Below are 11,676 nucleotides of genomic sequence, written 5' to 3'. Positions count from 1 at the left end.
CCATTAGCTTTTTTGGCTGCCATGTCATACTTTTGACTCATATTGAACTTACAATTCAATTTTTTTTGAGAAGAACACAGCAACACAGAGCCTTTGTGCTTTCTCCATTGCTGCAGGTCACTGAAAGGAGAAGCTGGTACTGGGTAACCCTCCACACCACTGAAGTGTGGTGAACTTAAGGACATCTTGGCATACTGGGCTGTGGGAGGTCTTGATGGCCATAAGAAACTTATTCCAGTTGTCCTTGTTGGCTGCTTTCCCTGGTCGCTTAAATTCAATCTTGTTTCTCAGGATTGGGTACCCAGTAATAAGGCAAGGCAATGCCCAGACGCCAGTGCTTGCTGCCACCAAGAAAGCTTTATAAGCACCTCATTCATATGGAGGTAGAACCTTGCAGTTCAATTTTTTAAAAAAACAACTTTTTCACATAAATTGGTGTCTAGCCATATCTCTCCCATTATGTACTTACGAAGTTGAATTTTTAAAACTAGATGTACATGCAGATCCATTCCAGGGGTGGGGAACCTGCAGTCTGGAGGCCACATGGGCCCTCTAGGTCCTCAAGTGTGGCCCTTTGGCTGAGTCCAAACTTCACAGAACAAATCCCCATCCCTATTCAAATTCATCTAAATCAAGTCAGTCCAGTGTTGCAGACTGCTGAGTTATTTTAAAATCCTGACTTCATCTTCAAACCTGTTAAAATAGTTGGTCTAGTTTTGTGGTGTTTGTAATTATAACAAACATGCTATTTATGCCTTCACTTAAGTCAGTATTAAATATACTGAACAGAACAGAGGAAAAGAATCCAGAGATTTAACACTAAAGACTTCATTCAAGTTGATACCTACCCCCTGGGTATCTGAGCAGCCTTTTAATGACTGCACTGCTCACCTCCTGGTGTGAGAAAGGGGCTAGAAAAGATGCCCTAAAAATTGTCTGCTTAGCCAACCCTGGTCTGATTACCTCAGTGGGTGGGGATCCCACCTTGCAGTCAAAACACAAAAAAAAAGGTACAAAAACTTCTGCAAAGATAATCTCTCTCACATTGGCACATGGAATGTATGCACATTTGTAGACAACACAAAATCCAGTATACCTGAAAGATGAAAAGCTCTTGTTGCAAGAGAATTCATCAGGTATCACATCCAAATAGCAATCCTGAGTAAAACAAGGCTGGCAAATGAAGGCCAGCTTACTGAAGTTGGAGCTGGGTACACATTTTTCTGGAGTGACTGCAGGGAAGGGGAATGCTATGAAGCTGGTGTAACTTTTACAGTAAAAACTAATCTAGTCAACAAGCTTGCATCCTACCAATAGGAGTGAACAACAGGCTCATGACAACATGACTGCAGGAAAATGTCATGCCACCATCATCAGTGCCTATGGTCCCACCATGACAAACCTTGATGAGGTCAAAGAAAAATTTTATGAAGACCTGGAAACCCTTATCATCAGTGTGCCAAAAGAGGACAAGCTTACAATTCTGGGTGCAGGAGTCCTTGGGAGGAATAAAGTTGGAAACAGCAACAGCAATGGTCACTTACTACTGAAGACTTGTGCATTTCATGACCTTATCACCAACACTTTTTTCCATTTACCTTAATGCAGTAAAACTTCATGGATGCCCTCACAGCAAACATTGGAATTTAATAGACTATGTGATTGCAAGAAGAAAAGACAGACAGGATGTGAAAGTGATGAAGGCAATGTATAGTGCAGAGTGCTGAACTAATCATAGACTTATCCTCTCCAACCATGCTAAATATTTACATTCAACAAAAGCTGTGGCCCCAGGGCAAAATGACTACCAGAAAAATTCACGTCAACAGATTAGAGTGCTTCTCTGAGTGGGAACAGTTTGTTGCTAATATAAAGAGAAAGTTGATCCAACACACAGTTGGCAACAGTGGAGCAGAAAAGGAGTGGGCAGCTTTCAGAGATTTGGTGTATAGAACTGCATTTGCTCATCTGGGTCAGAACTCTCACAAACATCAAGACTTGGTTTAATGAAATTGATGGGGAAATTCAGAAGCTGCTAATTGAAAAAACAAGAACTCCACAGGATTTACCAGCAGTTCATCCATGTCTAAGAATGCAACATTTAACTCCGTCAAAAGTATAGTACAAGCAAAGCTTATAGAGATGCAAGCTTCTTAGCTCAGTAAGAAGGCAAATGAAATTCAGTTTTATGCTGATAATAACAATCCAAAGTGCTCTTATGATGTCCTGAAGGCTATTTATGGGCCAAAGACCTACAATGCCTCTCAACTACTCAGTGCTGATGGAGCCACATTGATTAATGATAAGGACATGATCCTGGAGAGATGGGCTGAACACTTTCACAGTGTTTTCAACAGACCATCAGCAATCAATGCAGAAGTCATTGACAATTTACCTCAGGTTGAAGTCAATCCCACTTTAGACAAATTTCCAACTGAAGAAGAGGTTTTGAATGCCATTAGGCCTCTCTCCTGTGGCAAAGCGTCTGGTGCTGATTCTATTCCAGCTAAGATTTACAAGGTAGGGAGTCCATTGCTCATACCAAAGCTGACTGAAATTTTCCGTGTTATATGACAAGAGGAGGTTATCCCCCAGGAGTTCAAAGATGCCTCCATTGTCCATCTCCAAAAAAGGTAAAGGAAATAGATTATCCTGTGACAATCACAGTGTGGTCTTTCTCATAGTCATTGCTGGCAAGATTCTTGCCAGAGTCCTCCTTAATAGGCTGATCCTTCACCTGGAAGATGGTCATCTACCTGAGAGCTGGTGTGGCTTCAGAGAGGGCCAAGGAATTGTCAATATGGTATTTGCTGTCCAACAACTCTAGGAGAAATGCCAAGAGCAGAACAGAGTTCTGCACACAATGTATATAAATTTGGCCAAAGCCTTTGATACTATCAGTCATGAGGATTTATGGAAAATTATGTCAAAATTTGGTCCCCCAGAGAGGTACATCGGTATCATACATCAGTTTCACAAAGCATGCTTGCCCAGGTTCTGGATAATGGACAATGCTTTCATGCTTTCCCAGTCATCAGTGGAGTGAAACAAGGCTATATGCTTGCTTCCATGCTTTTTAGCATGATGTTTTAAGCCATGTTGTCAAACATTTTCAATGAGGACGAACAGGGCATCAAGGTCAGCTACCACATTGATAGTAAATTCTTCAACTTGAAAAGGCTACAAGCCAAGACCAAAGCAGAGGGAGTATTGATCCATGATTTTTTATTTACAGATGATTGTGGACTCAATGCATCCTCTGGAGCAGAGATGCAACAAAGTATGGATTGATTCTCTGCTGCTTGTGCTAATTTCATCCTAATAATTAACACCAAGAACACACAGAAGTCCATCAATCAGCACCACACCATCCTTATGTGGAGCCATCAGTTACAGCAAATGGAGAAGTTTTGAATACTGTGGATAAGTTCACTTTCCTTGGCAGTATACTTTCCAGGGGTGTGCACATTGATAATGAGGTTAACACACAAATTGCCAGAGCTAGCTCAGTATTTGGGAGGCTCAGAAGGAAAGTGTGGGAGAAAAGAGGTATTAGACTGACTACCAAACTGGGTCTATAGAGCCACTGTGCTGACCTTATTGTATGCCTGTGAAACCTGAACAGTATACCAGCTCCATGCTGGGAAACTGTATCGCTTCCATTTGAATTGTTTTAGGAAGATTCTGAAGGTCACCTATCAAGATAAGATACCAGACTCTGAGGTCCTTTCTTGAACTAACCTGCAAAGCATTCAAACTCTATGGTAGAGAGTGCAACTCCAATGGGCTGGCCATGTTATTCGAATGTCAAATGTACGCTTGCCTAAAAGACTATTTTACAGAGAACTCACCTAGGGCAAGTGCTCACCTGGTGGTCAGAAAAAGCAATACAAGGACATTCCCAAGGTCTCTCTTAAGAACTTTGGAATTGATTGCATGACATGGGAGACACTGGCACAGGACTGCCCAGCATGTCATACTCTAATCAAAAAAGGTACTATGCTCCTTGAGCAAAGCAGAATTGAAGCAACTCAAAAGAAATATGAGATGTGCAAATTTAGAGTTTCCACCCCAAATTTTTCACCTGGACTATTTGTGTCTGACCTATGGTACAGCATTCCACTTGTATTGGTCTAATCAACCAACTTCCCTTTCTAAATTTCCCCAAACCATTTCCTTTAATAACGGAATATAGAATGTTATAGAAACTTTAAAATCAGAGTCAAAAGCACTAGCCTAGAAATAGCAGATTTAATTGTCCTTGCCTTTATGAAAATCAATACATTTGCCATTCTTTACTCATGTGGCATCTTTCCCATTCACCATAGTCTTTAAGAAATCATATTTTTCTAGTGTTTTTTTTTCAGTACCTCATAATGAAGTTTGTCTCTAACATTGACTTGTACTCATTAAGGTTAACTATCTCTTACCATCTCCTTACTTGTCTTTAATTTTTCACTCTATTAATCATTTCTGTATTATCTTTCCTTGTCTAAAGATCTTTCTTTGTGGCAGAGAAAACTGAAGCACAGAGACAGAGAGAGACAGAGACAGAGAGAGACAGAGACAGAGAGTTAAGTAGTTTAACCCTCATAATCTTATCAATTATCATCCTATTCACCCCAAACAGTGGCCCTATCCATTCTTTTATGATTATCTTCCCCTTCAATATAGCTAAATGAACCACTTTCTGCTTTCCACAGTATTTGTTACCAGACACAACTTTTTCTCATCTTTAGTGCTCCTGACACTGTCCTTAGGGGACTATAATACACAATATTCCTCAGCTACCTGGCCTTGCTTCCATTCACCTATGGATTTTTTTTAAATTTCAAAAATCTAAGTTGTTCAGTGAGCTCCCTTTAAGCAATATCAATGGATTCTAGTGAAATGCTTGTTTCTGCTTGTCTGTGAAATTTAATGGAACTATATTTTCTTAATATAAAATGTTATTTCATTATTTATTTTATTATTACCTCATTAATCTATTCTTTTCTTTTTTAATAAGGCATACATACTCTTCCAGAGCCACTTCTAGAGGAGGTGATCATGTAGTTTTAGTTACTAATAGCAAAGGATGAGAATAATGGATGTTGCACCCTTGATTCTAGGAAATCCAATTTCAAAAAATTCAAAGAAGACAAATGTTCTAAAAATTAAATCGACAAGATTATTACAAATTATCCCAATGAGGAAGAAAAGGAGCAGATATCTAAAGAAAACAGTGTGCTTTCACTGGAAGCTTTTTGATGAGGTCAGCTTTTAAAATAGCCTGTATGAAAAGAAAGGGAGGAAACATACAAGAGAAGTCTCTTTTACCTCTAAATCTATGATCTTATTAAGACAGAAAAATGACCTGCTTTTCAAAAAGGTAGAGAAATATGGGCTCCAGAAACTAAAAACATGTGTGTGGGTGGGTGGGTGGGTGTGTGTGTGTAGAGAGGGGGGGAGGGAGAGAGAGAGAGAGAGAGAGAGAGAGAGAGAGAGAGAGAGAGAGAGGGGGGGAAGAGAGACAGAGAGACAGACAGAGACAGAGAGACAGAGAGACAGAGAGAGAGAGAGAGAGAGAGAGGAATTTGGTGAAGTCTTTCATGGTATCTCAGAACAATTTTGGAAGTTGATATCAATCTGGAACGAGGTCTCTATGGGCCAGGGACACCTTCCTCAGTTGTATTTTATCTAACATGTTTTTAACAACATGGAAGAAGATACAAATGGCATATTTTTAAAATATAGAGATAACAGACAGCTAAGGAGGTAACACCCCTAACACATTTATGTATCAGATCAAGACTCAAAAAGAACTTAAAACACTCTTGAAGAACAGAACAAAACAAAATTAAATTTAACATAACAAATTTATGAACTTCATAGTTTCCTCCTCTAATTTCAAAAATCCAGTAGTTCAGCATAGGATAGGAGAGAATTAGCTGAACAGCCTTTCATCTAGAAGAGATGTGAATTTTTGAATTGACATTCTCAACGTAAATCAACAGTGATGTAGCTGCTAAAATGCTAATGCATTTTTGTTCATTGGTAGAAGTATGAGTCCATATAAAGGGATACAATAATTCATAGGTCAGACAATTTTGGGAATGTCATTTTAAGTTCTGACTCACACATTTAAAAGGAATACTGACAAAATGGACCATGTTCAGAGATCACCAGCCAGAATGGTGAACGAGGGGTATAGAAACCACATCCAATAAAGAAGTGTATAGGGAAGTAGCAATATATAGACTAGAGAAGGGAAGGCTGCTGGGGAGTGGGGCAGAAGCAGAGGTGAAAAGCATATATGATAGCTCTATACAAATATTTTAAGGGCTTCATGGGCAAATTAAATTGGATTTTTACTCTAGTTCTAGTCACCAGAACTAAGACCAATGTAGGGCAATGTGATGTACTGGGTAGTGCAATGGACTTGGAATCTGGAAGACCTGAGTTTGAGTACTGCCTCAGACATGTACTAGGTGGGTGACCTTGGATGTCACTTAACCTCTATGGAGCTCAGTTCCTACTGTGATCCCGTAGAATGAAGGGGTTTGCTTCTATTCGCTCTGTAAGATCTTTTACATTGCTTAATTTAGGACCCAATGCTCCTAAGACACAAGGAGTCAAATCTATGTGCATTATGAGTAAAAAAGTTCAATCAAATTGAGCTGCTTTAAGTGGGAAAGACTGGAGGTACCTAGATGTAACTGAAAGAACACTGCACTGATAACCAAGAGATATATTTTTGTTTGTTTGTTTGTTTTTGCCCTGTGCCTATTATGAACTGGCTGTATGACCTTGGACAAATCACTTTACTTTTCTACATGTGTTTTCTCACCTTTATAATAGGGAATTTGGAATAGATTATTTCTAAGGTCCAGTTTTAACATCTTTTAGGTCTAAAAATTAGTAGTTTTCTATGGTTTGGAAGTATTGTAACACATACTATCAGGGATGTTGTAAAGAGGGCAGCTAACTTAGTTGGAAATTGGAATAATCTTTAAGGTTCCTTCCTAAAAAGAACCCATGATTCTACTGATTATATTTTTTGGGGAGGAGGAGGCAGTCCTGATCTGTGATTTCATCAATATGGGAAATTCAAATCAATTAATCAATCAGTAAACATTTATTAAGCCCCTACTATATACCAGGCTCTGTACTAGGTGCAAGGGGTATAAAGAAAAAAGTGAAACAATCCTTGCCCACAGTGAGCTTACATTTGAACAGGGAAGAGCAGCCTTTTGACTTGAGTCCAAGTTTTACAGAACAAGTCCTTTTATTATGGGGATTTGCTCTGTGAAGTTTGGATTCAATCAAAGGGCCACACTTAAGGACCTAGAGGGACACTTGTACCCTAGAGGCCTCAAGTTCACCACACCTGAGCTAGACCATAGAATGTGTGAAATAATATATGTTTGGAAAAGTGTGTTGGAATCAGTTTGTATAGAGCTTTCAATATCCGACATAAGAGTTTGAGTAGGGGAATGACACAGTCAGATTCGTGCTTGGGAAAACAAATTTGACTCTAGAGGATTGCTGTGGGGAGAGACTTGAAGAAAGGAGACCCATTAGGCTGTTTCAGTAGGTCAGACGAGAAAGGTAATGATGTTCTGAACTAAAGTGTTATCTGTGACAATGGGGAAAAAGGAATACCTAGAGAGGTGTCTACAAGGTACAAACCTTTGAAAACTGCCTTAGGTTGTGGTTGATGACACTGATGTTGCAAATTTCAGTTGAGTAGAAAAATGGTGATTCCTTCAACAGTATGAAAGGATTTTGGAAGAGAAATGGGCTTAGGGAGAATGATGGTTTTGTGTGATGAACTCACCAAATACAAAAACTGCATTTAGTTACGTAGATCAGCAACTTATTGATAATTAACAGTCTTAGCTGTCAGGGGGCATTGGGAGGTTGCTGCTTGCTCAGAGTCATACAGAGTATGTGTCAGAGGCAGCACTAAGGTTATCCTAGCTCCAAGAAGGTGAAACTAGCCCACTACGTGGGGGATTTATCCCACCTTACCAGGTTACCTCTCATGATCCCAGTTGATACCATTCTTCAGGTAAATTCGAGGAAGATTAATTTCGATTACGAAAGGAAACTAAATATTCTAGTTACATCCTTACTTTACAGCCATATGTCTCTCTATACAACATCCCTTTGAGATCTTTGCCAGGGAGCTATACATTTGGACCTACTGTGACCCCTAGAAAAAGTGCTGGGGAAGGTACCCTGAGCCAGCACAAACAGGAGGATGGAATTCTCCAGAGAACAAATAGGTTTCTCTTGCAACTTCACTGTAATACCAAACTTGTTTAGTGTGTGGCCAAACTGTATCAGTGATCTCACTAACTGCTTTCCCTTGGCCTTGGGCAGATGAAACCTTTTAAGCCTAGGAGCCAGTGGGCCACATAGCTTTTGCTTTCTCGGAACTTTTTCTCCAGCCTTGTGCTCCAGCCCTGCCTAAAATTCGGGGAACTCCCTGAAGGGGCACCGCTCTTCCCTCTGGGCGGGAATCCGCGCCAAAACGCAAAGCGCATCCCCAGCTAGAGTGTAGTCTGAATCGCTGGGAATGCTGAGCCTAAAGGAGACAACGTCTCCAAGAGTGCGCCTGGCGCAGCACAAGGAAAAACACTTCCTGCCATTCTCCCACTTGAATCCTGGTAACCTGCCCGCCTGGGAAGAAGCCTGGGCTGCCAGAGAAAGTCTCTGGCCGTCCAAGGTGCCCAGCCTAGGGCGCCTGCTGGCCTCCTGTGAGCTGGACAGTGGGGCGGATGGCGGGGGCACAGCGCTTCTCCGCGCCAGGGTGTCACAAGGGGCGGAGCTGCCGGGGCCAGAGAGTAATAACCTTTCCCATAACCGTGCTCCAGGTCTGGAGTAGAGGAGGGTCCTGGTAGAACGGCCCTCCCGTTTGACCCTTTAGCCTCCCTTGGCTTGGATCATTCCTTCCTACTCCTCTTCCTCTGTATTCTTTCCTAAGACTTCAGGCCACCCCCACCCCCACTCCCCCACTGCCTCAGCTCGGCAGAGAGCCCAGAGGCAGCCACCTCTTCTACTCCTGTCCCCACACCCTCCAACTGCTTGAGCCCCAGCTTGTCCTACCGGCAACTTTTTAGAGGCTTCTGAAGCCAATTCCCCGCCTCCGGCTGGTGAGTAAAGAGATGCACCGTATCTGCCCGCAAAACTGGCGCGGGGGGGGGGGTCCCCGGGTGGGAAATCGAGAAAGGTCCCTAGGCTGAGCCATCCCCAAGTACTGGGGGAACACGACGTGGCTGTGGAAGGGAAGGAGTTCCCTTCAGAGTGGGTGGGCATATGAGACAAGCGGACTGACTGGAAATGTCCCAAAAGTCCTGCATGGCAGGCAGGTACCATGAGAAAGAGATCCCTCTGCCCCCAAACCACTGGGGACCTAAACCTTCCACAGGCATTTAAGAAATATGCTCCAAAGTTGTATTTTTGGTGTTTGTCCCGTGGGGTGCGACTACCCCTTGGAATAGCCTGCGGAATTTGGCCCAAAGTTCAAGTTTTGTCCGTGTAATAAAAAGACATCATTTAAGAGCATGTGGTTGTGGAGTGAATTTGTTTTCAGACTATCATAGTAGTTTGCTGTATCTACACCCACACAAAATTCCTCTGGGAAGAGCTAAAACAGTAGAGAAGACAAAAGTCTGGCAAAGCAAGAGAGGAATTTCTAGTTTCTTAGAACATTGCGCTGAGTAGCAAGTATCAGCAGTTGTCCCAACTACCAGCCACCGAAGAGCAAGGCTTAAGATGACTATTTGACTCCCTTTTTTTCTGACCTCATTTTGATTCCAGCTGTTTTATAGTCTTAAGCAAAAATAATGATAATGGATCCTTTGTCTCATAAAAGGATCTACAATTTATGTTGATCCAGCTGAGGGGACTATTTAGTTTTTTGCTTTGCATGAAAAGAATTTTTCTTCCCTTTGTTTTGGCTGTTTGGGTTTGTGTAGCAGTATATTAGCTGACGGCTTAAGAGTAAACTACCATCTAGGCTTAGAAATGTTTTTTCAACTGTAACTTCTAATTACTCTACCCACATCCTATATATTTATCTCCCAGGCAATTGTGATTTTCCTATTGTATGTTACAGGCCAATGGATGTGTGGGCAGCTTGGACTTTATTTTTTCAAAAAATTGGTAGCTAACTGTTGTGTGCATTACTTTGAAGCTTTCCTAAAGGTAAGTGACAAAATAGACTCATTTTGTAGCCATAAGAAAGGCTTGGTGCTACGTTTTGACAGCTAGAGGAGAAAGTATGTTATTCCTGCCATATTGATTTTCATTGCATTATAAAATGTAATTGTTTTCAGACAAGAAAACTTAGTAATACTTAAGCTTTCAGAGTTAACTTGTTCTTAGCAAATATATTGATGTCCTGTCCAGCACTTCACAATATACTCTCAGACTCTATCTCTTTTTATAGGAAGGAACAAATTGAAATTAAAAGGATACAGGTGGCTGGGATCTAATAACCAGCTGGTTTACCTTGAATAGCATAAGACCTAGATTCATCATGTGATAGCCCTATTCTACAATTCCTTCCTCATCCTTGTTAGGATAGCCTAACTATTTTTGGTATTAGGTAGGATGGCCTAATAGGTAAAAGGTTGGCAGCATGGCCTCTGATACCTACTGCCTGGATGATCTTTGGAAAGTCATTTAACTTTTTAGTGACTCAGTTAATTCTCTAATAAGACTATAAGCTGCAGAGTGATTGTCTTCTACATTATTCAAAGCCCAGCTGAAACTTAACCTCCTATGCAAGAACTTTTCTGATCACCTCTACCCACCAGCTACTAGTGCTCCTGCCCCATATTACTTTGCTTTGTCTATACTTACATACATATGTGATGTCACCTGAAGTAGAATGTTGGCTTCTTGAGGGTAAGGACTGTCTCACTTTTTTTTTATTTGTATTCCTAGCACCTAGGATAGTGCCTTACATATGGTACATGCTAAATAAATGCTTATTCATTCATCGAGTAGTAGAGGATGTTTTCTTTACTAGAATTCCCTACATAAATGAAATCCCAGGCCCTGCCAAAAACAAACAAAAACCCAACCAGATGAGATGTTCCAAGTCAAAAGATATGAACAAAATAAATCTAGGCTTAATAACTTTCTAACATGTATATATGGTCTGAGTCTTTATTTTAGGAAAGTATTTGCCAATGTAGCAATGGTATTTCCTGTACAATCAGTACCCTAAATATTCCCTCTTCAGCCATGAAAGAATCAATGTGAATCTTCTAAACTCCTTCCTTACTACTAAAGTGACATAGACTCAAGAATGATGCAGATTATTATCCTGTTTGACTTCCCAATATCTCTATGGGGCAGGAATTTTGAGTATTTTGCTGATAAAGAAACCAATAAAATACATGACAAGTAAGTCAAAGGAAAAGTTCAGAAATAGGATTCCATATTCTTTTACTTAAGTTTAAAATTCAAATTTGGGCACGGTCCCTATTAACAAGCATTTAATCAATCCATTTAAGTTGTGCTCATTCCCTTCTTCCAAGGAACTGGATGAATCAAAGAAACACCAGGCTTGCTGTTTATCCTTTGTTCTTGAAGACGACTATGACATCAAGGAGGTGATGCCATGATGTGCAAGTGAAGTGGATTTAAGTGAGGGAGGGCTGCGCAAAGTCACCAGCC

This window comes from Vombatus ursinus, unplaced genomic scaffold (genome assembly GCF_900497805.2).
Source record: "Vombatus ursinus unplaced genomic scaffold, bare-nosed wombat genome assembly UNPS02014861.1, whole genome shotgun sequence".
NCBI lineage: Eukaryota > Metazoa > Chordata > Mammalia > Diprotodontia > Vombatidae > Vombatus > Vombatus ursinus.
This window is presented reverse-complemented; position numbering follows the sequence as displayed.